Source organism: Corvus moneduloides, chromosome 5 (genome assembly GCF_009650955.1).
Source record: "Corvus moneduloides isolate bCorMon1 chromosome 5, bCorMon1.pri, whole genome shotgun sequence".
NCBI classification, from domain to species: Eukaryota; Metazoa; Chordata; class Aves; order Passeriformes; family Corvidae; genus Corvus; species Corvus moneduloides.
In genome coordinates this window covers 25,839,400-25,865,110 of record NC_045480.1, presented here as the reverse complement: position 1 = coordinate 25,865,110, position 25,711 = coordinate 25,839,400, and the positions used below count along the sequence as shown (strand labels likewise).

At 37.7% G+C, this 25,711-nt stretch overlaps 1 long non-coding RNA gene across 1 annotated transcript in view; it reads right to left on the bottom strand.

The window, feature by feature from the left end:
- The window catches only part of LOC116444016, a 44,482-nt gene that overhangs the window by 16,066 nt on the left and 2,705 nt on the right, over positions 1-25,711 (bottom strand). The window lies entirely within an intron of this gene.

The following is a 25,711-nucleotide window of genomic DNA, read 5'->3' as shown; positions in this document are numbered from 1 at the left end:
CTCTCTTGTGAGGCTAATTGAACAATAGTGGTAAAAATGATGTTTTCTTATCCCTTGCTACCAGGGGTTAGGTTTATTTTCTCTTCCGTCCAAATTTGCCTCTAATTATTTATAGTTGTAGCGACCTCACACAGATATTTCCACCGTGTTCCTTAATTAGTCTTCCTGGCTTCGGGCTCTTTCTTCAAATTATTTTAAGGCTGTAAGAGAACTTCATCTTCCTAGATTAGGAGGAGGATTCATCGTTCATGCACAACAGAGTGTTTGTGACTTCAAACGTCACATTAGCTTCTTTCTCAGAGACCATATGTGACAAAACAGTAAAAATAAAAAATCTGACATCTCCTGGTTTCTATTTGTCTGGGAAAAGTCTTATCATTGAAATATGTATCATTGTGAATTGTGAGTTATTATGGATACATCATGACTGTTTTCTCCCTATGAAAGCAGACGTAGAATAAAAAAATAGAAGTGTAAACTAGGGGAGCTATTATACATAAAACTACAGGATAGATTCAAATTGCTCGTAGCCCACAGCCTCATGGGAAGCACAATGATGTTTTTTCCTCTTTCTTTTTCCCCCTTTCTTTTTTTTTTTCTTTGAGGAGAAAAGTATGGTAATTGAATAGCTGTATTTCAAATCATGATTGGATTTCAAGAGTAACTTTTTGCTTTCACAGTATGGTTGGTCTTCGTACTGTCTTTTTTGCAGGAATGGATTATGGATCCAGCTGGATTGGCAGAATGCAAAAAACAATGTCTGAGCATATCTGACAGAGAATGTTACCTAAGAAAAACCTTTATCCATCCCTCCTATGCAGGAGCTGTGAAAACATCAGTATAAACATTCTGAGCATGCAAACTGAAGTCCATAGACTTATCACTGACACTCATGACAGGATAATTCAATTTTTGTTATTCAGGACACAGCTGTGTCAAAATCAGATTCTTCCTTTTTACTTATTTTAGAACTCTGATGTTTAAAAAAATGTACTAATTGTCACTGGATAAAAATGACCATGTCCATATTAATTCTCTATTAATCTTGCTTTAAAACTCTGGTTATTTTAAATGTAAGAGTTACAAGAAAAAAAAAAAGTCTTTGAAGTTTCTGTACATGCCATCATTTAATCAGGAAAATCAGTGCAATTCAGAATCGTTCTCATTATAATATTTTACACATCCCATTAAAAAGAATGTGTAATTTGTTTGAAGCAGGAATGATTTTGTTGTTGTCTTTATAATGGCATGTTGGTCTACTACTTGTACCCAATGCTAATAATAAAGATAATAGTCTATAATTGCTATGTTCAATGAAATGCTTGTAAATGGGAACACATAAAATTATTGTGTGAACCTCAGTAAGGTAGATGAAAACTTGCTTATATGAGTCTGTTGGGGTTAAAAAGTGACTATTTCAAAAATAACACAGGAATTTTAAATTGCAAGATAAGTTTCTTTCCTCCTCTTTCTGAGTATATTCTGTTTTGCCCTTTTTCACATTCTCTTTATTTTGTTGTCCATCCTCTGTTGTTCAGATGATCCACTGATACTTAAAATCCCAAGGGAAAATATGAGACATTTTCAACTTATGCCAGCTCTTGTTTCAGCCTCAAAACATCAGCAAAGAAATACTCTTCTCTCCCTAGTATTTCTGAAATAAAAAAAAACCCAAACAACCCAACTGTTATTTATTTTTTTACTTTCTTAAATCAGCTTAACTTTCTGTTAGTCATAGCACTGAAAATCATGAGGAAAGCTATGGATTTCCATCCTGAAAATTGCACCAATAATTTTTTTGGTATCTTTCTATGGGACTTCAGTGTATGAGATCCACTCTTAGGAACAGAGTGCCCAGACACACACACAAAATAAATGTGTGTGTTTATCTCCCATATCACTCTGGTTCTGCCACTTTTATGACATGAATGCAGAACAGAAACCCGGAACCTCAGGAGTTCTCGCCCTGCTGTTCCTATCAAAGTGCTATTTAGTCTTGGGCATATTACAATGACAGCTTGTTTCCGTGCTTGTAACCCCTTCTGCAAACTGAGCAGGAAAATATTTCTTACAAAGTCGTCTCCCTGGGGTGTCCTAAGGATTAATTGCTTTAAGTGCAGTTCCTGGAACACATAAAGTTCCCTATAAGTATCCATCATTAAATGTTATATCGCCTCAAGTACTTAACCACATTAGTTTTTCTTAGTTAAGTAGCCCCAGTGATAGCTGTTTCTATTAATTATTTTTACTATTTTGCATTATTCTTAAACACAAGCTAAATGGCTTTGGCTGTGAGAAAGCAAATTCACCAGACAGCTGCTTTCTTCTGTATTTAAACTATACATACCACAGTCTTTTTTCATTACTTTACTCACTTAGGTTTATCTTTGTCAATGAATTTTTTACTCCAGTGATTTTCTGACTCTTATTTTTGTATTAGGGGAAGTGCTTTAAAATATTGGAAGTAAAAGATTTGCACAACCCAGTAGCAGAGAAATTAAGTAGAAGAGAATCAAAAAGCATCACACATCCTTGCAACTTGCAGAGGTTTCTCTACCAGTTTGAAGAATGAGGAAGGAAGACGTGGCAATGAAGATTTCAGGAAGCTATGACTTGAGCTGGCATGCAAAAAATAGGTATGTTTTTTAAACCAAGTTCATTAACTTCTAATTAATTTAGCATCCAGTTAAAATTTTGCTTAGAAGGCTGTTCTTAAAGCTCACTGCCTATCTACCATTTTTCTATTCCTTTTATTCACTAGAGCTGCCTCCTCTCTTCATGTGTAGTCTTACATATGCAGACAGAAATTTTTTGTCCTGGAGTCCTGCAGGCAGAGGGTTCAATTTCCTGCATTTTTCTGATTTCCTATTAGCGTGCCTAGTGTATGTACAAAGGTTTCTAAACATAGTTAATACATTATCCAAAACCAAGTCACCCTGTCCTCTTGTCTCCACTCTTTCCATTAAACAAGTGAAGAGAATTTAAACAAGAGAATTTAAACAACTCATTTGGTTTAATCTGCATGAACAAACAGGTAGAGAGACCTAATGTGATGATCTAAATGCATTCTTCACCAACAAGGAAGGTACTTCATTCTTTCTGCTGATGTGGTTGCATTCCTATCTTCGGGATTTTCTTTGTTTCATTCTCCTTAGCAATTTATTTTGTAGCATTAGCAATGTCAGGATAACTCCAAATTTAGGAGTCTTGTCTCTCTCCTTATTTAAAATAAATAAATACTTTGATAAGTATCATCGTGAAGCTGGTTAATTACTTAGGACATTCATGGCTAGATCAAGATAACCCTGGTTCCTGACGTATATGAAATGTTCCAACCAAGATGTACTCCAGATCTTCCTTAAGAAGCATTTAATAGGACTAGAAAATAATTAAGGCTTAATTCCTCATATGTTTAAGCATGTTCCTTAGCTGGGGGACACAAGCAGTTCTATTGACTCCACATTCTTATCCGTAGCCTTTAATTTGAGTATCTTGCTGAATCAGAACAAATAATGAAGATGCTCAAAGGGAAAAAAAAGTTCATTTGCTCTAAATGAAAGAATAGACAAGATACATTTTGATTTTGGGAAAAATATGCAGTCCTTTCCCAATCCAGAGGAAAAAAACCTCAATGTATTGCACTTGCCAAGTACCAAAGGGATATTAAGGACTTACTACTTTCAAATTTAAAATCTGCCTTTGATTTATCTCAGTTCAAAGCCTTGGAGCTGTAATAAATTTCTGAATGACCTTATCTGGCTTCTGATACATCCTTGGCAAGGACACATATATGAGACAAATTAAAATCTTGGACATTCTGTATGAGAACTCTTATCCTGGGATTCTGTAAATAAATATCTTGCTTATGAATTTAAACTAGCCTATACTCATGTATCAACCTATTTGTGTCTCAGAATATGACAACATATTGAGCATATGAAGCTGCCCAGAAACTGAAATCACAGGTGTTTGGTATACCAGAGATCACAACCCACATTTTTCTGTACAAGCAATGATACATTCCTATGCAGCTAATGCTCAAGGTTCAACGGGAGAACTTCCACACTCCCAGACCAAGAGTCTTAATTACTCAGAAAAGAGCCTGAAATTAATCTTTCAAATTCATCTTTAATTCCTCCATGGCACCTTAAAAATTGCACTATATGTACAATTTTACAGCTGTCAGATCACCTTCTTTGAGTGTGAATATGGTTTTCTTGTGGCAAGCTAGCGGTTGATTAAAAGAGCATGCAATTCACTGTTCTTCAACAAAATGTTAAGTTACAGGTTTAGCGGCAGTTCTTAGATCTCTGGCTAAATTAGGTTTTCCAGTAGGAACCTCTATGGATTCCAAACGTGTTCATATATAATAGTAGAAGCTAAATATGTGAGATAAAGATTTTGGCATCATGAATCAGAATTGATACATTATTTTTGACTTTAGAGTTTGAGCTTGTGCCCTTATGCAAATTTATTAAAGAATATTCCATTGATTTTGAAGGGCACTGTAACAGGGTAATCTGTTTTCTGTACACGTAACAGCATCTGGGACCAGCCAAACCTGTTAAAGACCTGCTATTTCTAAGAAATCAAATTCTGTGAAGCATCACCAGCCTTGGCTGGGATGGTGCAAGAAAGAGAATACAGGTTTCCTAATGCTATGATTATCTGCCCATTGAAGGGTGTGTTTTTATAGCAGAAGAATGTTTAAGATCAGGACAAAACTTTTGATGACTTACCCTTTAAAGTACTTTATGCATAAGCTGGGGTCAGAGACGATGCATTATTTGGATTCTATCTAATGGAACTCTTGTTTTTTTAAGCATTATAAGTTTTGATGTTAGAAACTTTTTTCCTCTTGTGACTTACTCATCATAGTGGTTCACTAACTGATGACAATGATCGTATATCATCCTTTAGGCACTGAGTCACTCTGGAAATGTGGATTTCCTGGCTTCTTCTCAAGAGAACAATATATTGAAAAGACCAAATAGAGAAGATGGGAGAACAGTTCTTAACGGTATATTTCTTAGGATATCAGTAGGAGAGAAATTATGATTATGAAACTTAGGGTTGACTTTCCAAATAGCTTTGTCCTTACAACGTATTAAGTCTGTCTCTGAAACTCTCCCTCTGGGGCAGTAATGACTTGCATTAGGAGTCTGAGATACATCTACCAATAGCCCGATAGCCTTAAAAAGCCCAGTGCACTCAATTGTTTGTACTAAGAAGGAAGTGCAGACACGTTACATGTGATCCACCATTAGGCTCAAAATTCCTAAAAGCAAGCAAAAAACCCCAGGTGGCTGATGCTTTTGAATAAATAATATAGAAAGATTGTGAACCACTGTGGTTCAGTTATGGCCCAGCTATTTACTAAGTTTACAGAAAATGGATGTCATGACACCTTTTGGGCACACAGTCCATTCTGGAAAATTGATATTTTTCTGATCCTTTTGCTCTTGGGTGCACTGGAAGGCATCCTATGCTGTGGCACTTTTTTTGTCACGATAGATGAAATAAGCTCTTACTCTTCATGGCTTTTTCCCCCGTCTGTTGTCTGAAAATAAGTTTGCTGCTTGTGTCTTATATACACCTTTCCTCAGTCTTGTACTTGCTTCACAAATGTGGGCCAAATACAGCTAATTCAAGATAAACAAAGCCAGAAATGTACACCTTCAGACTGAAAATGAATCCTCTTTCTGCAAGGTATGGAGTCCTTTCCTCAAGCTGCCAGAATTAATTGAGTCAATGGACACATAGAATCACAGAATATTCTGAGTTGGAAGGGACCCACAAGGATCATCAAGTCCAACTCCTGGCCCTGCCCAGACAATCCCTGAGTCATACCAGCTGCCTGAGAGTGTTGTCCAAACACTTCTTGGACTATGTCAAACTGGTGCTGTCACTGCTTCCCTGGGGAGCCTGTTGAAAAGCCCAACCACCCTTTGAGTGAAAAACCTTTTCCTGTTACCTAACCTAAACCTCCCCTGGCTCAGCTTCGTGCTGTTTCCTCGAGTTCTGTCACTGGTCACCAGAGAGAAGAGATCAGTGTCTGTCTCTCCTCTTCCCCTCACGAGGAAGGTGGAGACTGCGACGAGGTTTCCCCTCAGTGTCCTCTTCTCCAGGCTGAACAGACCAAGTAACCTCAGCTGCCCCTCATACAGCTTCCCCTTAGGATCTTCCTAGGTGAGATCCTGTCCTGATACTGGGATGAAAAGAAAGTTCACTGTGGCTAGTCAGTGGTTAATGAGAAAAAAATTCTTCAAATAAGAATTAAAAGATATGACCTGATACCTAAGTTCCTTTATACATAACAGTTTGTGAACACATAATTAAACACTCATTTGACTGTGGGCTTGATTTATGGCAGACCAACTCAGGAATTTACAATCAAGTTCCAGTCTTGCCTATTTAATTAACTAATGAGAAACTAACTTGTTGTAATTTAATAAAACTGAAAGCAAAAAACATTTTCAAAGTGTTATTATTTGTATTGGGATATGGATTATAAAATATGCAAGATGACCCTCATTTCTTGCTGGATTCCAAGACCCAGGCTACTTTTCATGCACAGCTTCTTTTTTTTCCTCCATAGTAAATCTCAGTCTTTCTTTTTCAACAGAGGCTCAACATATTCAAGCTTGAAGTCTTATACATTGTGAGCACTCAAACTGCTTCATTGTCTATTTTTCCCAAGATTACCATCACTTTCTCCTTTTCCCCAGAAAAAAATATGGCTGCTAATGTCATCTCCGTTCACGGTATCTGTGAATATATTGCTACTACTCTTTCTTGGAATCTCCATATCCACTGCTTTCCATATCAACATCTAGAGCAGTTTTTTAATGGAATAAGTAGCAAGGAGAAAAATCATTACCGTTCTTCATTTCTTGAGATATTCGTAAATGTTAACTAAAATCCTTTGTGCAAACATTTTTTTATATGTGTATGTAAGGTTATGACCATTGAAGAAATTGTTCAGTCAAAAAAAGCCTCAGAGCAGAAACGATATATCTGCTGGTGACACGGGACTTACTGTGTTTCATGAGTGAACACTGCACAGTATCACTAGGGCTTCATTGCAGAATGTTGCTGTATTATTGTTCAGTTACAGACAATAAATATAAATACGGTATCTAGAAAGAAAGTAGCTGAAGGACATACTATATTTGTTCCTGATCTTAGAGAAAGGTACAAAGAAATATATTTGCTACTGTCTTTGGCTTTTGAAAGAGATTTGGTGCTGAGGCATTATTTTTACTTTGAAAACTTCCTTCTTAGAAAAGGTATCATTGTTAAAAAGCCATGTTGGTAGAGTACAGCCCTCGTGCTGGCTGCTTTCCTAAATCAGAATGGCTGAGTGTGCTTCATATGTCTTGGCAGTGAGGATACCTTGCACTACTACCAGAGAAGTTGTGGATGCCCCATCACTGGAGGTGTTCAAGGCCAGGTTGGATGGGGCTCTGAGAAACCTGGTCTGACAGAAGGTGTTTCTCCCTGTGGCAAGGGGGTTGGACCTAGATGATTTTTAAGGTCCCTTCCAACCGAAGACATTTTTGGGTTCTATGATATGCTAGCACTCAATGAAAAATTAGCAGCAGAAGCATCTCTAGTGGCAGGTGGGAGAAGTGGGAAGGCATGACTAGGAAAATGCAACAGTGCAATTTCAAGATAAAGTTAAAAAGCATCTTTAGGGAAAGATCCAAACAAGGGGGCCAATAAAATGTCCAGCATGATGGTAGCAAGGATTAGCATTGCCTAGCAGCTATTTATTTTAGTGTTATATAGGAATTATAGCCGTGTGGCAAACCACGCACAGGGAGCAATTAGTGGATAAAAATAACATAAATCCAATCAAAAAAAAAAAAACATAAAAAAAGGTGGTTGGAATCCAATCTAACTTCAGAAACTATTCTTTGTCTAACTAGCTAAATTGAATTAGCTATTAATAATGCAGTGACCTTTTGAGACATTCAGCCCATAGAAGTGATTTACTCTTGATATGTCCAGAAAGCAGCATTCTAAAAGGATAAGCAGAAGTTTCAGACTACAGAGGTTTCTTGCTGCTTATGTACTTACGGCTCCTTCACTGAAAAGGAAGCAGAATGTATATGCTGGGATCTTACTTTTGACATGAGATTCAAGGTAAGACTGGATAGACATCACATCCTAAGAAATAGAAAGTGTTCCAGCTTCAAATTGACCCATGTATCTAAATCTATTAATTGTATTTTCAGGTCTTAAGGAATAAATCTTTCTTGTGTCAAAATGTATATATGTAATAGTAGATATTGCTAGGTCCAACAAATCTCTGCTGAAAAAATTCTTCTTGGCTGACAGTATGTTTGGAAGTACAGCTGGGCCTGTCAAATAGCTGATGGCTGACACAAAGGCCAGTTCTGCTCCTCCTTCTGCCTCCCAGTTAAGCACCTTCCTTTCTGGGTTCCAGCACAGCCTCACCAAGATGGGGTCCTGTTCCATGGTTAATTTATTCAGGGACCTGAGATGACAGAAGTTAGGATACAGTAGTGCAGTTTAGGGTTTGAAACTGGTTCACTGCAAGTGAGACAAATGCTAAGGAAATAGTGTAAGGAGAATGTTGGGATCACTTGACTGCAGCTGGGGGTTAGTTTCTTTTAGCTGTAATATGAAACTGCCTCTTTCACATAAAAACATGCATGTACATAGACACAAATATAACAGATTATAAAGAAACAGTAAAGAAACAGCTGTAAAGAAACAGTCAGTAGAACTGGACATGAGATGGACATAGCTTCTCTGCCTTTATATTTACTGACATCTGTTGTCACTTCCCTTTCGCTATTTTCTTCTTCTTCTTCTCCCCTAGGACTGGCACATTTCCAAGTGGTATGGCCCAAAGCTTAGATCAATGTCCTAAGCCAATCCATCTCTGGACAGTCTGAGGAAAGAGGGAGCCCTGTGCCGTTGACAGAAGAGGTGGCTACTGAAGAAAGGCAGATGCTTGATGACTGTGACTTTAGCCATGGTTCTGTGCCGTGGGTGTACTGAGCATTCCTATCATGCCTCCATTTTGTTAACAACAGGCCCAGAAACTGAGATCAAATATTGGTCTCCTGACTATCTGAATTAACTGATAGCTTGCTACCTGATCCTGTTTTGGACCATATCATCTCACTTGCTATGTCAAAGTGTCCTTAAGCATGTGGACACTTGCCTGACTGACTTTTATTTAGCAATAGAGACATACCTTGAGTGATTAAGAGAAAAGTCTTCAGGGGAAAATGCTATACATATCCCACAGCAGTAATTTAATCCCAGTCCCTCTAGCAATAGTCACCTTTCATACTCCCTCTAATGAGTCAAGTACTTCAATGTGCAGGACTAGGGTGAACGCTCCCTTCCCCATGGCTTGTGACTGATACGAGTAAGTCTTGCCTCTGCAGGCATGAGGTCCCAGTTGTTGATCCATGAAGGGGCTGGGCTCTTGGCTGAGGACTTAAGTCACAGCCAAGCCCAATTTATGTATGAAGAGAAAGACAATGTTGCTCAGCTACTAGTAAATAAACCTGATCTCAGCATTCAAATTACCTTTACTATCACATCTGTGAACCTGGCTGAAGTTTTGGATCAGGTCATGGAATGTGTTTCCACACTTATTTTCCTTCCATCAAATCAGCTATTGAAAGAAAACAGAATTTTATCTGAGTCATTGCATAATAAACCCTCAGGTCACATGCTGGCACCCTTGCATTCTAGGTACCACTAGTATCTAGGATCAATCAGCAATCCTACTGCAGTTAATAATAATAAGGATGTGACCTCAGAAAAACCAAAACCATCTGGACTCTCATGAGTATTTGGAAATGCAATTCTCTGAGATAAAGGCCCCACCAAATAGGGAAAGTGATAAAAACTTTGAAAGAGTATTAAAGTTGGTATATTGTCTCTTGTTCCTCTTGTGAACCTCTTGGATAGGATTGTGTGGAGAAGCTGACTGTGGTTTAATTGAGACACATCAGAAAGCAGTGCTCTGGTGTTGCTTTAATTACAACATAAGGAAAAATAGCAACAGCAAAAAGTACTTGAGTAGTAATTTCAGCAGGTACATTGGCAGTAATAAGAAATCTCATTCTTGCTTATCATTGTCAACAGGGGGGACATTGTTCCTTCAGCTCTTTCCAGTGAATCACCAGATTATCACAAATCAGTCCCCAAGTGCTATTTCAATAGCACAAATTGGAGAGACAAGCAGTGTTCAGATGTATTTTTTATCTGTTGATTTTAACATCTGTTCATTTACAATGGCATTTTCCAGTGGATAATATGGGAAATTAACTTCCTGTGTCCTCCTGTTGCCACCATATTATTTCTGGGGAGCAGTATCTCCCAGACATACACACTGCAGAGATTTCCACCACTACGTGTCAGCACAAAGACTACAATGCCAGTCATACTGATTCCTGTGCAACAGTGACCGGGAAACAAGAAACTTGAGAGCAATCTAGAGGCCAGAAATGCTTATTAAGTGTCCATGTAAAAAGGATGTTAATTTGGAATGGAGAGTAAATTGAGCTGAGTGATAGATACACAGGATTTCTACCCATTTTCTTTAGGATGCCCAAACACCTATCCCTGATGAGAGGGAGCTCAGACTGGTCACCAGGGTTGAACATTAAGCAATGAGGGCATGTTCCAGTTTGGTGAAGGTTTTAACTGTAACTAAGCTGAAAGACTCAAAATATTTTAATTGTCTCTTCAGATTTTTTAAGAGCTGAAATTAAAATTTCAAAGGAAAATGTGATCTTCTTTTTCAAGCTCTAGGAAAAAAAAAGATATATTTTTGCATAAAGAAAGGAAAAGCTTTCCTTGTAAAACTTACAGGGTGTACTTTGCTCATACACTTACACTTCTGCACAGCAATCCCTATGCCAGAGCTGTCTCAAATACATTTGAAGAAACAGCGTTACCAGTTAGAAAAGCCGGTGTCTATAGGATGTCTGAATGCTGGGTTCCACTGAATTGAAATTTTTTATCAAAAGTTTCTTTCTTTCCTTTTGAGATAAAGCAGTTTCAAGAAAAAAAAGTGATAGCTAATGCCAATAATTCTACATTCCTATGTTCCTATCTCTTTTCTGGTACATTTTACAGTAATGTAGTGCTTTTTGAGTAGGACAAGAACAGTGAGCATGCTATGGATGTATTTCAGAGAGCAGCTGAAAAAGACAATAAATTCAAATAAAATCCCTTTCCTTCCTTATTCTGCTACTCAAACATTTAATTGACTCAGCTATAGATATTGTGAAGTGTCAATCTAAAATACTAAAATGAGATTATTGGAAATGCTTGTTTAAATCTCTTGACTACAAGCAGGCAAAAATAATCCAGGGTATAATTTTATAGCACAGTGTTAAAATTTGATTATATTTAACTCAGATTTCTTTACCCTGTATAGCTCTTGTGATCTTTGCACAAAAAAGTAGTAATTTATACCTTCAGTAATGTCTCTGAGATGGAAGCAAATATTGCATATCAGGGCTGAAATGTACAGTCCATATCGCAAGAGTTCACTGGTGAAGATACTTATGAGATGGAATAGCAGTCATGTCTCTTGAAATCAGAGACAAAAGATTTCTGTTGACCATGAGGACTGAATTTATTAAATGGCTTTTCAGTCTACTTAAATAAATTAATACTAAAGGGAACTGTATTGTGAAAGGTCCTAAATGAACACAATTTAATAATGTAGTCGGTTTCAAATATATCAGACATGTTTGTGTCCCTGGCTTGGTGAAATGTAAGATTTTTTTTTTACTCTAGTTGTCTGTTTAAACCTTTATTTTGACTGTAATACTTACTAAGCATGCAAATGCACCATAAAAAAACTTAAGAGGGTAATAGCAGAACTATAGCTATAAATTCAGAGGAAGAAAAACGTAGCAATTTCTTAGTTTGTTTCTTCCCACACTTATTTTAAAGACTGATCATTTAACACACTAATTCAACCTTATTAATCACATTAAAATTTTACATAAAATCATATGCTCAGCATCTTAATATATTGAAACAACAAGGGATACAATCTCTTTGAAATGGCTGGCGAGACATTTGCTTTATATTCTAAAATGAATTTTTATGAAACTCCTACATGTGAATGAGAAGCTGGGTTAACAGCTCTTTTAAATACTCTTGTGAACTAGCTTTGAAAACCAGTGCTTTCTTTGCAACAACCTCAACACAGCACAGCTTGCATTTTCATGCAACACTTTCCTGTCTCATGTTGCATAAACCACTGGATTTTAAACTTTTTCTCCAAAAAATATTTTGTGTGACTTGTGTATAAGACACCTCTGACATTAGGAAGAGAATAGTATTTCCCTGCAGCACAGGAAATTCAAACACAAATTACTTTATTTTACAGTGGGTATGATTTGAAGTAACAGACTGATTAAAAGGGTTTGCACCAATGGGGAATGGTGTCTGTCACCTATAGGCAGAAGTTTGGGCACTAGGTTCAAGTAAGGATTTACAGGTTTTGGTGTTTTTACTTTGCTAGCTACTTACACACTTTCTGCTCTGCCAAAAGCAGAATGGATGCTGAGCTTTTCTGTACAATTGGAGCAACTGTCCCTGAAAATCCAAAATACCCACCCACCACTTTTCATCCAAATTAGAAAAATCTGATGCATATGGGGAAAAGAAAGAGTAAGTTAACGTTTCTCTCTCTATTTTTTTCCCCCAAGCAAATTCTTCAAAAATCTCAGTGAGAAGTGCAGAGAGTAAAAACCCTGTATGTGTGTGTCTGTGTGTGTATGCATGTGGTGGGGGGTTATTTGCTTGTTTGTTCTTGGGTTTTGTTTTTGTTTTCTCCAGAACACATCCCTTCTGGAAATAGCATGTACAAAGTTTATGGTAGCTGAATTCTGGACATGTCTTGATAGCAATATCCATGAATCTTCTCATGATCTCCATCCTGTTTGGTCATTCTTTTTGCTTCTACATAACAGCCTGTGGTCCCATAACCGAGATGGAGTTTGTTCTGTTGTATGTTGATAGACAAGTTTCCATAGTGTCACACAGAACTAGGACAGTGACTGGGGTGCCATTATGGGAGAGGTGGGTCAGAATGTATTTGGCAGATAAATATCCACCTAGAATGTAAGAACCAAGTGCCTCAGTATTTTCTAAAAATAGAAAACAGCTTGGTTTTGAGAGTAGTTGTAAGCTCAGGAGAAGATGTGTGTAACTAACAGGCAGCTGTTCTGGACCTTGTTTGAGGTATCTAACATGAGGTCTAGATTCTGCTTAAGTCCTGGTTTGGATACAGCCTCAGCTGCTTGTCTCAGCACAGCGTGCCTAGGACCTAGGGACTGAGCACACACCAACTGGAAAAACAAGGGGACATGCCAGACTATGACAGGTCCATTTTCCTCCTGGGTGCCCTATCTGAGGTGACAACTGCACATGCAGAAGGGAAATTTTCTCTCCAGAATAATACTCCTCTGGCTGTAAAGTACATGCATAGAGTTAAATTGATTTCTTGAGTTTCCTGATATGTTTGCACTTGACCGATAGAAATAAAGAGACTCTAGCTGACTAAAGGAAGAATTCCTAATAGTTATATCCCTTTAAAGTGAATCACCATTGGCAAAGCTCTTATGATGAAATACACAATTGTCTTCAATATATGTAAGTCAATTCTCACCAATTTAATACTGTTTCAATGGGAATTATATCCTTGGGCCTTTAGGAAGGCCTGTAAAATCAAACCATACAACTAGAACGTGTCACAGGACACATTCACTGGTTGGTTGCAATCACAGTAAGGCTTGGACACTATGGTGGGTTTTAATTTGTGAAGTCTATGGTTTCCTTCTCTAAGGGTCTGAGAAAGGGAACCATGAAATGTTAGCAGGCTTAAATTCACTATATATCTCCACGGGGAGGATTTTAGAGGTCTGCAAATTGAAAATGTTTGAAACCAAACTGCATTAGGTCATTATATAAAAGGAGGGACAGAAAGATGATAAAAATACATATTTCAAAGTTTTCTGTGGAACTCTGGGCCCTTTATTGGAAACATAAAAGTATACAAAAGTTAAAACAGTGATCACTGTCTCTTCATAGTATTGGGAGAACTAGCGGCCCAGCCTGCACTTGTTAAACGAAGTAGAGAATGTCCAGAGAGGGCCAAAGGCTTGCCTGGCAGGTAAGGGAGGTAGAGGAAGGGAAAGGAATGCTGCACACTGGCTGACTACTAGTTTCAGGTTGCACAAACAGCCTGGATATTGCTGATATTTAGTTGTATTGTAGTTGCTGTATAATTAATTCATTTAAGCCCACAGAAATGTCTTTGTCATTTTAAATCTAAATAAACCCCTTCATCCATTAGGGCACGATCCAGCATTTTGAAGTGTGTGTGCATTTTTTGAGAGCTTGGGCACTTAACTGAATCTCCAGGTGGACAGCTTTCATGCTGCAGCTTAGTATCAAAAGCAAAATCTTTACCTGGCAGCAGCGCTGTCCTGGAAATGCCTTTCTGGCATAACTAAGGCAGCTTCTGCTGGGCACAGCATGACTCAGACATCAGCAGTCCCTCTCCTGGCCAAGTGTGTGAACAACTATTCCTTGAGCTGCAGGAGACATTTCCTTTTTTTTTTTTCCCTCCCCGATTCTTAACTGCTTTTTTGCTGCAGAAAGGCATCTATGCTAACTTCAAGTTTTATGAGTGTCCTACTACACTTATCCATGTATTTCCTTCTTTAAAATAGAAGAATTGTCTTTTAGAAAATTTTAAAATAACATTTTGCAAAAGCTTTTCTGTATTTCTGGTTCGTAATTCTGGATAAGGACCTGGAAGTGAGTGACAGATGTTGCGAGCTACTCTGTTAACTGTGTCCCATAGTAATAACAGCCCAAAGTATTAGCAAACTGTTTTTTCTTTGTATTTAAATGTACCTATTTTTCTTCTTTAACTAATCAAGGTTAAAAACAAGGCTGTAGAATTTGCTGGGGAATACACCCCCTTGAGAAACAAGGAAGAGAGGGGGGATTCCTGACCATTGAGACTGGCTTTGACAGATGACCACACTGTAGGAAATACACAAATGTTCAATCCAGCTTTAATACAGCAAAACAACAGTATCCAATCCAGCTACTAAAGAAGCCTTTCCAATGGAGTAAATACTTCTGTCCCTCTTCCACCTCTGTAAAACTGACTTCTCTCTACTAAAAGCATTTTTGTTCTACATTTTCTTGTTTTAATGACATACAATTCTATGTCCAGGTATCTCTGAATCTCTGGTTTCTACTTTTAGCCTTAGATATCAAAGTTCCTAATTGAATTCATGAGATAATTTTCTTTTGTTATTATGGTCTTCTATTAACCTTTCTCATTTCTTTGAGATTTATTATCTAATCTTTGCTTGCCAGCGGCTGGAATACATTTGCCATTTGCTCTTCAGAGTTCTGGGTACAGTAAAAAGGATATGGATTGTAACCACATTCATTCTTAAATGACTTTGCTAATAGTTTTCATTCATCTTTTATCTTCCATCCCTTTTGGGACTTAATCAAAATCAGGCCTAATCAATCACAGTTTTTTAGTGTGTCTATACATATATACACACACACACACACACATATATGCCATGGTTCATTCTGTCTAATAGAGAAAAAGTAAATTTGAGCTGGTAGCATTTCAAAGAAATTATGGTGATGCTGTAAGGCCAGTAATTTTTACTATACAGTAAAATGAGATGCTATATTATTAAAAATATTTTTTTATAAATACTTCGACAGTTCTGTAAAAATGCTTTCCTGTTCAGCAGAAAAACTCCAAACTTGAACTTCACCCACGCATACATTTTCATGAACCTTGAGAAACCTCACTTCTTTCTGACTTCTGTCAGCACTATCTTACTCTTCTGAGGCATTCAGAATATATGTTGTCATAAAATATACAACTGTGATGTCACTGAACCCATATTGAGCCTTAAAGGGAAAATCCTGAACTTATGAAACAAGGGAAGGAACTGTAGTTTGTTCTTGATGTCTGTTGGAAGAAGGTAGAGTTTGTCTCAACCAGCTAAGAAATCTTAAAAAAAAAAAAGGGGTTAATTTTGTGTTTAAAAGCTCTAGAGCAGGCATGGTAATATATTTTAATACTAAATATTTTTCATAACCATAACAAGTGGACATAGTGAGGTTTCTTGGAAAACGGCAGGTATCACATGTAAGGAATCAGCATATACATTATTTGTTTGAAAATACAATTTTCTGCAAGACAGGTCCATCCAAAAACTGGACAGTGGTGGTATTTAAATATCTGTGAAATAAATGCTACCAATGTTGCCAAACTAACACTCATCAGCAGTGTCTGTAGGCTCTTACGATAAAGTGTGCCCCTCAGTTTTGTACCATATTTATTATAAAATTGTTGCTATCATTAATTAGATTTTATTTTTCTTCTACCACCAAACAATAGTGCTGAAACATTCAAGATGTATAGAAGTAAAATACCTCACTCTGCCCCTGCCTATAGCTTTTCCAGTCTACACTGCCTTTCAGTAGAAAATATAGCTGAAGATGATGAAAGAGGTGTTTCCAGTATTTTCAAAGTTTAATCAAAAAATGAGAAATATATCCCAAAGCAACAATCATCCAGAAAAATGATGCTCAAACATCTGGTTTGCTCCCTTTTGCTTACCAATAGTTGTGTTTTTCTCTCTCACAGTGTTCTGTTGCAGGTGTTCCACTTTGCTAGAAACCCTCTGCTTTCATGGGTACATCTATTCAAGACCTGTGGTTACCCACCCCTTTTTGTCCTTCAGCAGCAACATCTCTTTCTTGCTTTGGTGTTTCCTAAAGACACCTTGTCAGAGCTTCCTATCTCTCTTTGCCTCTCTTTTTTCAGCCTTCACTATTGTAGGCACAAGAAAAAAACTCTTGAATTTCTTCTGTAATACAAGTAATCCTGTCATTTCCATGGCCCTTTTGGACCGAGGTTCTGATTCCTTCTTCTGAAACACCCATTTAGAAGTTGATCATTATTATTCCTGACAGGACCACATAAGCATCTTATACTGAGGCACTAAAACTTTTATTTCTCCTGCAAAAATCTTCCTGGTGTGTCCTAGGATCACAATTGCTTTACAGTGCCACTTTACAACAGTGATTCAGAACCACCCCTCTTCTCTCTTTCTGATTAATGAACACTTACTTTAGCAACAGTATAAAAGAAGCTACTCGCAGACATAGGACACACTGTGTGCTGAAGATCCTGACACAGCAGCATATCCAGACCCCTGTACATGTTCCTTTGACAATCTCCCTGCATCCATGCCCCTGTTCATAGTGCAGTAGTAGTGGTCACTGTCACCTGAGTAGACTTTGAGGATCTTGAGGAATCTTTCCCTTCTGTGAACACAATGAAAGCTCTTCCTTCTCTTTCCCAGTTCTTTATATGCACAGATTTATTTCTGTTCCCCTTGCCTTTGATGTTTCATGCCTTCTGAAAAGAATATAGTCATTCACAAGGTCTTAACTATTCAAGGCCATAAATGCTTCATTTTAAACTGTTACCCTTGAAGTCTTTGAACTCCCCCCAGTTCAGCATTAATTTTCCTGGGTTACTTGCCTTGAGTTAATTAGTTCTCTGTGCTCACTGCCCACATCTTTGATTTGTTTTAGAGGTTTCCTTACTTGCTCAGAAAAAGATTTCTTCTTCCTGCATGTGAGTGAAATGTAAAAATGGTCTTCAGTATTTTGCAAGATTATTAATTCAGGAAGATGAAAATCATATTGTCATTCTCTACGGGGAAACCTATTATTATATCACCATTAAGTACTGATTAAATGTACATTGTCCTTGTATAAATACATTATGTTAATAGTCCTTCCGTGGTCTTATAATACTTCAGGATTATTCCAAAACCAATATATGTAGAAAATTCCGTTTTTTTTTTTTGGTTGATAATGTGTTAATTTTCCTCTACATCCCCAGTCCATCAGATAACAGGTACAGAAGAGAGATTGTGGAGCATATGCAAAACTTTAGATCTTAAACATGTTTTATAAATACCGTATGAAAATCATAAAGCTTTTAGGGGGATTCATCCTGATACAACCAGTATAGAGCAACCTGCAGACAAATCTGGGTTAATAGCACTAAAACCATGGAGTTACCTACCATCAAGTGTTCACCCTACCATCTCAAAAGTGCAAACATTATTGAGCAACTTTTGTTGCTCCTATTGCCAAATTACACACTGTTAACAGAATCTGAGCTGCTTTGAAGCTTCTTCACATTTCTTTCCCAAAAAATTGCAGTTTACAGATGCTCTTGCTCAGACACAGGTATTTGGGTGGAATAATGTGCTAGTCCCTGCCATTCTTCTGTGAAATATATCCAAAGAACTCACCTTCAAATCAGTCTCTGAAGTGAAAACTCTTGGAAAGAATTATGGGCCCTGTGGAAATCATGAGAATTGGTTGGGGTTTTAACACTACCGCTGGTTAGCCAGGTGACTGGAATGTAAGGATACATAAAAACTTGAGGAAACACAGCAACAATATGCAACTGGTTGCATATGATTAATGTTTTACAAAGTGCACTTTGAGAGAGTTGAAGTACAAAACATATAAAGTAATGAAAACTGCAAACAAGCAGTCTTTGTTTAAATAATATGTTTGAATAGTATTCAGGATCAACTTAAATTTACTCTTTCATTTTCAGCCAAATAAAACCATATTGTGTCGTTTGAGAAGACTTTCATGGCTTTGCAAGCACTGTTTATATTTTTTGAGACTTGTTCTCAATGCTGCTGGTGTATTAGTGAAATACAAAATTCTTCATTGCCAAAACTTTTTTTCAGTTTAAGGGATGGAACACCAAAGACTCATTTTACATTCAAAATAATGTTCACAAAATTAAAAGTAATAACAATTAACTTTGAAATAGTATTTTTCCCAGTGTTTTGATGATGTAACACAGGAGCAACTTGAAGCCTGTGATATTTTTCTTAAAATGGAACAGGCTGGTAGAAAATGCAGGAAGATGAGAAGAAAATCACCCTGAAGAAGAAGGATGATTATATAGCAAAGATGTATTTAAATAAAAAAATCTTTATCATCTCATTGAATAGCTTGATGCATTTGATTTTTTTTTTAATGCATTATAAGAATTAAGTAGACGAAACACTGTGTTTATGCTGAATTAAAGACAGACCTGCTGCTGTGCAGAAAAAAAAATAATACCCCCCATTTCTTGAATATACTCATGAGGGACTGGATTGAGTAACATAAAACCAGAGAAGAAAGATGTTCTCTGCAATCCAAACTACTCCAATGAAAGTATGTGAAAGCTACAAGTCTGCCAAATTGGGCTGCAGGTGCATCTCTAATATAAAAAGTGCACAAAGACTATCTTGCATGTTTTCTTCAATTTCTTGAATGTACGCTGTTGGTGGTTTTTGGTAGACTGATCTCTGAGTTAGCTACAGATTTTATGGTAGGCTTTAGGTTCAGAGCAGTAGAAAGGTCTTATATAGACAGAACGTTCTGCTAGTCCTTTAAAATTTCAAAAACTAAATACGACTCCATTCAGCTACAATTTTTTTCCTTGAAAATAAATTGATTGGGAATTGTAACAGCCACCTACACTTTTTTTTTAAGGAAATAATCCTGTTGGGCAAATACATAATTCAAAAAATGCACAGCCGAGGATATGCTGCTATGAGGTTCCTGGTCGCCTGTGAAGCAAAAGAAAGGAGTGGGAATTCTGTGAGGAGTGTAAAGTTGGAAGTTTAAGCTGTGTGACTTGGTAAATTAGATTAAAAAAAGACTTTTTTCTTCCATGCCTCTTCAATCTCTTGCATCCCAGATCCCTGTCCCTCTGCCTCTGGTGTTTGTGGCAACAGATGGAGGTGCTTAGGCAGAGCCAGCACTGGGGAGGATCTTGTCCCAGCTAACAAGCGTGTTTGCGACATCTGGCCATGTTCATGCCTGCTTTTCAACACAGTGGCAATTTGGGGTTAGCTAAAAGCTTCCTTCTTCAAATGTGGTCCTGCACTCCCCAGGTAGGGTGGGGAAGGAGCTGTCCCTGTACAACCCAAAGCATCCCTTAGGGCTTCCCTGGAAAAGGGGACTTGCAATGCACCAAATGAAGGCTCTGAAGCCAGGAAGCACAGTGGGAAAATTGTGCAGAGAAAAAAAGGAAACCCAAACAGGGAAGAGGGGCCTGTTGCCATGTTCCCTAAACAGGGCATGCAACTTTGTCAGCCCATGCCAGGGACTGACCAAGCCAAGGTGAGAACCTGTCCAGGTTGTTAGAGAGACAACAGAGACCAGAATGAGCTCAGAGCACAAAGCCAGGTACCACAGAATCAATTTAAAAAGACATAACAAGCTCTCTCTTCTCAGATAATCTTGGTGATGTTTAATGAACTCTGGGCACCCCTTTTTGTGTGGCAAGCTTGAATAGCACCATGCAGAGCTTTTGGGTAACACAGTGCTTACTTTGTAGACAGTAGCATATTAATTTTATTGCAGATGCTTTCTTGTGTCCAGCAGTTGGTACCCAGAAGCTCACAAATACAATACTGTGTTGACATAAACTATCTGCCATGTGCAACTATTTATACATTCTCACTACATCCATGACACATGAGGGCAGCTGTTTTTCCTTGAAAATCCCTTGGCACTTACAAGCAGTTTTGACTCAGCCTTGTGGAAATGAATATTAAAATGCAGCCCAGTTTTTTCCCACTTTGGAGCATGGATGGCTACTGCAGACTCACATACGAAAGAGAAAGCATGTTTTGGATTCCCCTAGTGAGTCATCACTCTTTCACTGCTGATTCATTGCTTTAAAGGAGAGGAAGGTAAATCAGGACTGTTTATATGAACTGCCATCCGTTTATCTGGTTATTTATTTATTTTAGCCCGGGGCATTCTCAAAGCAATAGAATGCAGCTGTTCTGACAGTGGCCGAAGTCTGAAGCTTCTTCTCAGGCTCTGGGCTGTACTTGGCACCTGCATGTTTGGAAGTGTGCAGAGATGAGATGGAGAACCTTCATCCACATAAAGATCTCTTACACTCAAGCATGGAAGAGTGAAAGAAGGGTTCATACTGTCGGCTTAGGTGCATGCTAGGAGCAATCACTGGGTAATTCAACCTCCTCCAGCAGGGCAGGCTGAGAACCCATCTAATCAGCTCCTCAGGACCTGGGGCGGTTCTCATCTGCCCAGCTTGGAAGCTTCCTGATCTCTCTATCTGTTGGTGTAGGAAGGGGGAATTTAGGAAACAGCAATACATAGAGCAGGCACTGAAATCCAGCAGTTTGTTTATGCAATTGTCTTTACTATGATTTCATTGCCATCCTGCATAATATGTCATCTGCAGTGTGCTGAAAAGCTAAATTCTTCTTTTAAACGCATAAAAATATTGTAATGACAGTTAATTAACCCAGATATATTTATATATCGCTCCATGCTTCTGCAAAATGTGAGCAGACTGTTATAAACTACAGCTACACCCCTAAGCAATTATGTGGTTTATGTTTTTTTCTAAAAAACATGGGACATAGCACAACACTTTTCCTCCTAGACTTCATCGATGAAGAAGCTACATTTGTGTTAACTCAAGTATGGAGTGATGTGATTTTTGTCGTCGTTGTTGTTGTTGAAGCTAGGCAAGACATTTCATGTTAGAACTGTCTTTCGATTATTTGTTGTTAGTGATAGAAGAACACCTTTGTGTGTGTTTTAGCTAACATTAGTCAAAGACAGGAGGAAACTCTTTGAAGTCCTGGGAGGCAGAATGACTTTTAAAATGCACGCTTTTTGCCACCCAAGATAATGTAGTCTTGGATCAGCAACAAAAGCTTTTCTGACTAGGAGAAGTTACTGAACAGACTGCTAACTGAATTCTGGCCATTTTCTTGAGCAGCACTGAAATTAGGCCAAAGGACGGAATTTATTTCATATAAGGAATTTAGAAAAGCATCAATTTTTTTAAATTTAAAATTTGAATGCACTCTTAGTAGGAATAAACACCCCATGATTATTTTCCACTCAAAAACTGGTACTGCCAGAACAGCCAATTTCAGCAATTTTCAGGCAATCTGAAGGTCTGTTTTGTGCTTCTTGTTCTAGAGAGACTTGTGCTTGTTTACAAAAGACAGTACTTTTTGAACCAGTTTGTCTGAAAAGTTCATCCCTCCTTAATCACTTTGTTTGTCATACGACACTCCATTTAGCTTTCTGCTTGTTTTTACTGATCTTTCATATTACTGAATCTCCAGAAGCAGAATTTAAGTAATTAAATAAATATTTTAAACATAGAAATATCACTCCTCAATTGTGTCATCTGCCTGCAGCCTGCATTATGGTGGGGGAAAGAGGTGTGCAGAAGCACATTCTCTAAGAGGTTTTCTGAGGCCCTGAGGCTTTGGCAAATCCTGTGGCCATTGATAAATTCGTGTGCATTGAACATTATTTAGGGTGGCCAGTATCTGCAAGTGACAAGGGGAGATGAGGCCTTTGCAGAAACAAAGATAACCATTGACAAATGATTTATCATATTACCAGGTTGCAAAGTCAGCACATGGCAATTTTGTAGGCCACACAAAGTGGCAGAAGTCTAGTGTCTTTCCTTTCTTTGTACTCCTAGAGAAAGGGTTGATCTGAACTGGCCCTACCTCTGTAAAATTTTCTCTGAATATCAATTTCATTGCAGAAGTAGAAATGGATTTGATTTTGAGCTTCAAAATATATTCAAACAAAATGAAACTCAAAGTGGTTCTGTGTTGTAACTCTGATTTTTAGAAATTAAGTATATTTCTAACTTTCTAATAAACAGGCTCTACTTGCCCCAAACTGGACACTTGAAACATGAAACATCACAGATCTGTGTTGCTTTATACTAAAAAAATCTTCAGAGTCCAAGGAATACTTGAGTGAACAGCTGAAAGATAAACTGTATTTATATAAATAACACAAAAGTAATTATATTTATAGAACAATTTAACATATATTTTCATTTTCAGCATTCTGTCTTGTCTACTCCAGCAAAGGTCTCATTTTGCTGTAAACTCATTTTAGCTATAGCTATAAAACAGAAAACAGGGATTTGCAGATGAAGAAAACTGTTACTTTTATAAAAGCAGATCTCCCCTTCCTCTCAACTCAGACCAAGAGCGATTAGCCAGTTCTATTTACCTGAGCTTTCCTGTCCCAGCTGGTGAACGTGTTGTATCGCCCTCTGTCTCTTGTCTTACATTTCTCCCGCCAAGGAAGAGCTACTCTAAAAGGATGATGAAAGTTTCACTACTCCTGATAGACAGCAAAGACTCTCTGCTAACTCTTTCTGTAGATATCTGCGTGCTTGGAGAAAGCTAAAAAGCCTCGTGAGGTATTTAAGGTTCAGATCTGGGAGAAGTATAATCCTGGGAAAGAAGAAACATTCATCAATGTTCAAGGTGGGAAAGCTCATTTCAATTTCCTGTTCTGCTGAACTTCTCAGTGCACATTGGAAAGTAACTTAAAGCTGATTACACACAGCTGAAATGAAGCTGGCACTGGCACTTTGCTTTTGTTCTTCCATCAGGAAGACTGTATGGTAGCTAGAGCTTTTGAATGAGCACAGCAACTCTTCCCAACTCGTAAGTGTCACAGATTGAAAACTCTAAGATTCGCTCAGACCCTTACAAAAGTGGATACTGCATAAAGTTGTAAGATTTTTCTTGCTTTCTTGTTACACTAGCATCTACTGTTGGGTTGTGCATCTCAAAACAATTTCAACTCTCAGAGAAATTTGGGCTGCAATTTTGCATAAGGAGGAGGAGTTTTGGACACCTGAATCGTCTCTTCTTACAGAAATCTGATTTCCATCATCATTCTATGGGGTTCCTGAGAAAAGCCAGCTTCTTCCTTCCTTTCTCTCAGATCAGCAGTCATGTACCTGCATAATGAGCCAGTTTAGGGACTGACTAGGTCAAAAACTAATTGCCCCTTCAATTTTTTTTTCATCATTATTTACAAAAAGAAAACAACATACATGTTTAAAATTACGTAGAAATTATGTCTTGGATACATATCTCAAACACTTGAGCATATATTTAACTATTTAATTAATATAAAGAGAAGTTTAAGAAGGATAAAACAGTCTATAAAAATTAAAATAATATTGAAATGTTTCATGCCTTTTTAGAGATCAAAGCATCTTTAAAAAGCATAATTTATACTAAAAAAATCCACTGCGTATCACATACAAAAATTTCTGATATATCACTTCAATTTTCACACTTATGCATCACTTCATTGAACTGCAATGATTATTGTTTATATCCTTACAGCTCAGAGTGCTGCTGGCCTAGATATAAGGGTGGGGATTATTCTCAAGTAGTACAAAGTAAATGCTGATTACCTCAATCTGCCACATTTTTTCTGGAAATGTTATACTGCAGAATGTACCCCAGATCAGAATTATGTGTTAAGTTCTGTTTTGCATTACTTGATTATGTCCATGACAGAAAATGATTACTGCCACCTCCCTAGTGGCTACAAATCAGAGGTATTGTTTCTGAGGAATTTATTTTGCCTGAAGGATGGTGTAACTTTGTCATATAAATGATTCTTTTAAGCACAATTTTAAAGGAAGCATTCAATCTAGTGTTTTGCAGTCTGGATAATGACTAGCCTTGGCTTAACCTCTCCTGTGTTTCTATTACCTCTCAACTGTAAGAAGTGCTTATGAAATGTCACATACCTACCCTGCTATTCAATTTGTGCTCACAGAGGAAGTCATTCCAATCTCACAAAAGAATTCTGAAACATCATTTATCAGCCTGTGCAGAGTTTTGAGATCCTTGGCAAGGGGGAATAATAGGATTGTAAGGTCCTTTGTTTGTTTTTAAGATTTTTAAAATATCAAAACAGGGATTGAGTTCTATTTATATATTGCAGCAAATATAGCACAAAAGAAATAAAACCTCTTAAGTAAAATATTTTATTTATAGTTTGAAAGAAACCATTTGTAGACCTGCTGCCTTTCTATGGACTATTTCAAGCCCTATTCAAACCAAGGGCACGACTCCCCACCTTCCAGGGTGCTTGCATCAGGACTCAGGAGAGTCTCACAAACCCAGGTGACGTGTTAGGTGCCGCATATCACTTAGAGTTAATTGAAATTCAATAATGAATGACAGCATTCAATACCATACCACAAATTATAACACAGAAAGGGAGAAGGGTTCCCTGCTGACTGTGCACCTGAGGGGGCTCAAGCACACTTTTTCTAACCAACTAGAGCAAACACATCTAGCATTTGTTAGCTATGCTTGCATGTAACCCAAAAGACCCAGTAACACCCCAGCAATACCATAGTTTTCTCCCCAAATGCTTTCTAGCTCACCAGCAGCACAGGTTAAAAGTGTGTGGGACTAGCAGAAAAACCTTTCTCTCTGCTAGTAATTATACTGTCTCTGATTTTTCACATTGCCACAGGAGTTTGTCCCTGTACTGAGCTTTCCTGTGATATGGGATACCCCATAGGGCTGCCCAGCTTGTTTAAAATGGGAATGAGGGGTTATTTTAAAATTTCAAATCTGAGGCATGACTTCAGTGCATGAAGCTATGGTAAATCTCAAAGAACATCATGGGTAATAATTGTGGTTAGAGCCTAAAACCCAGCACATTTTTCTTGGGAAAATGTATGAGCACAAGCTCA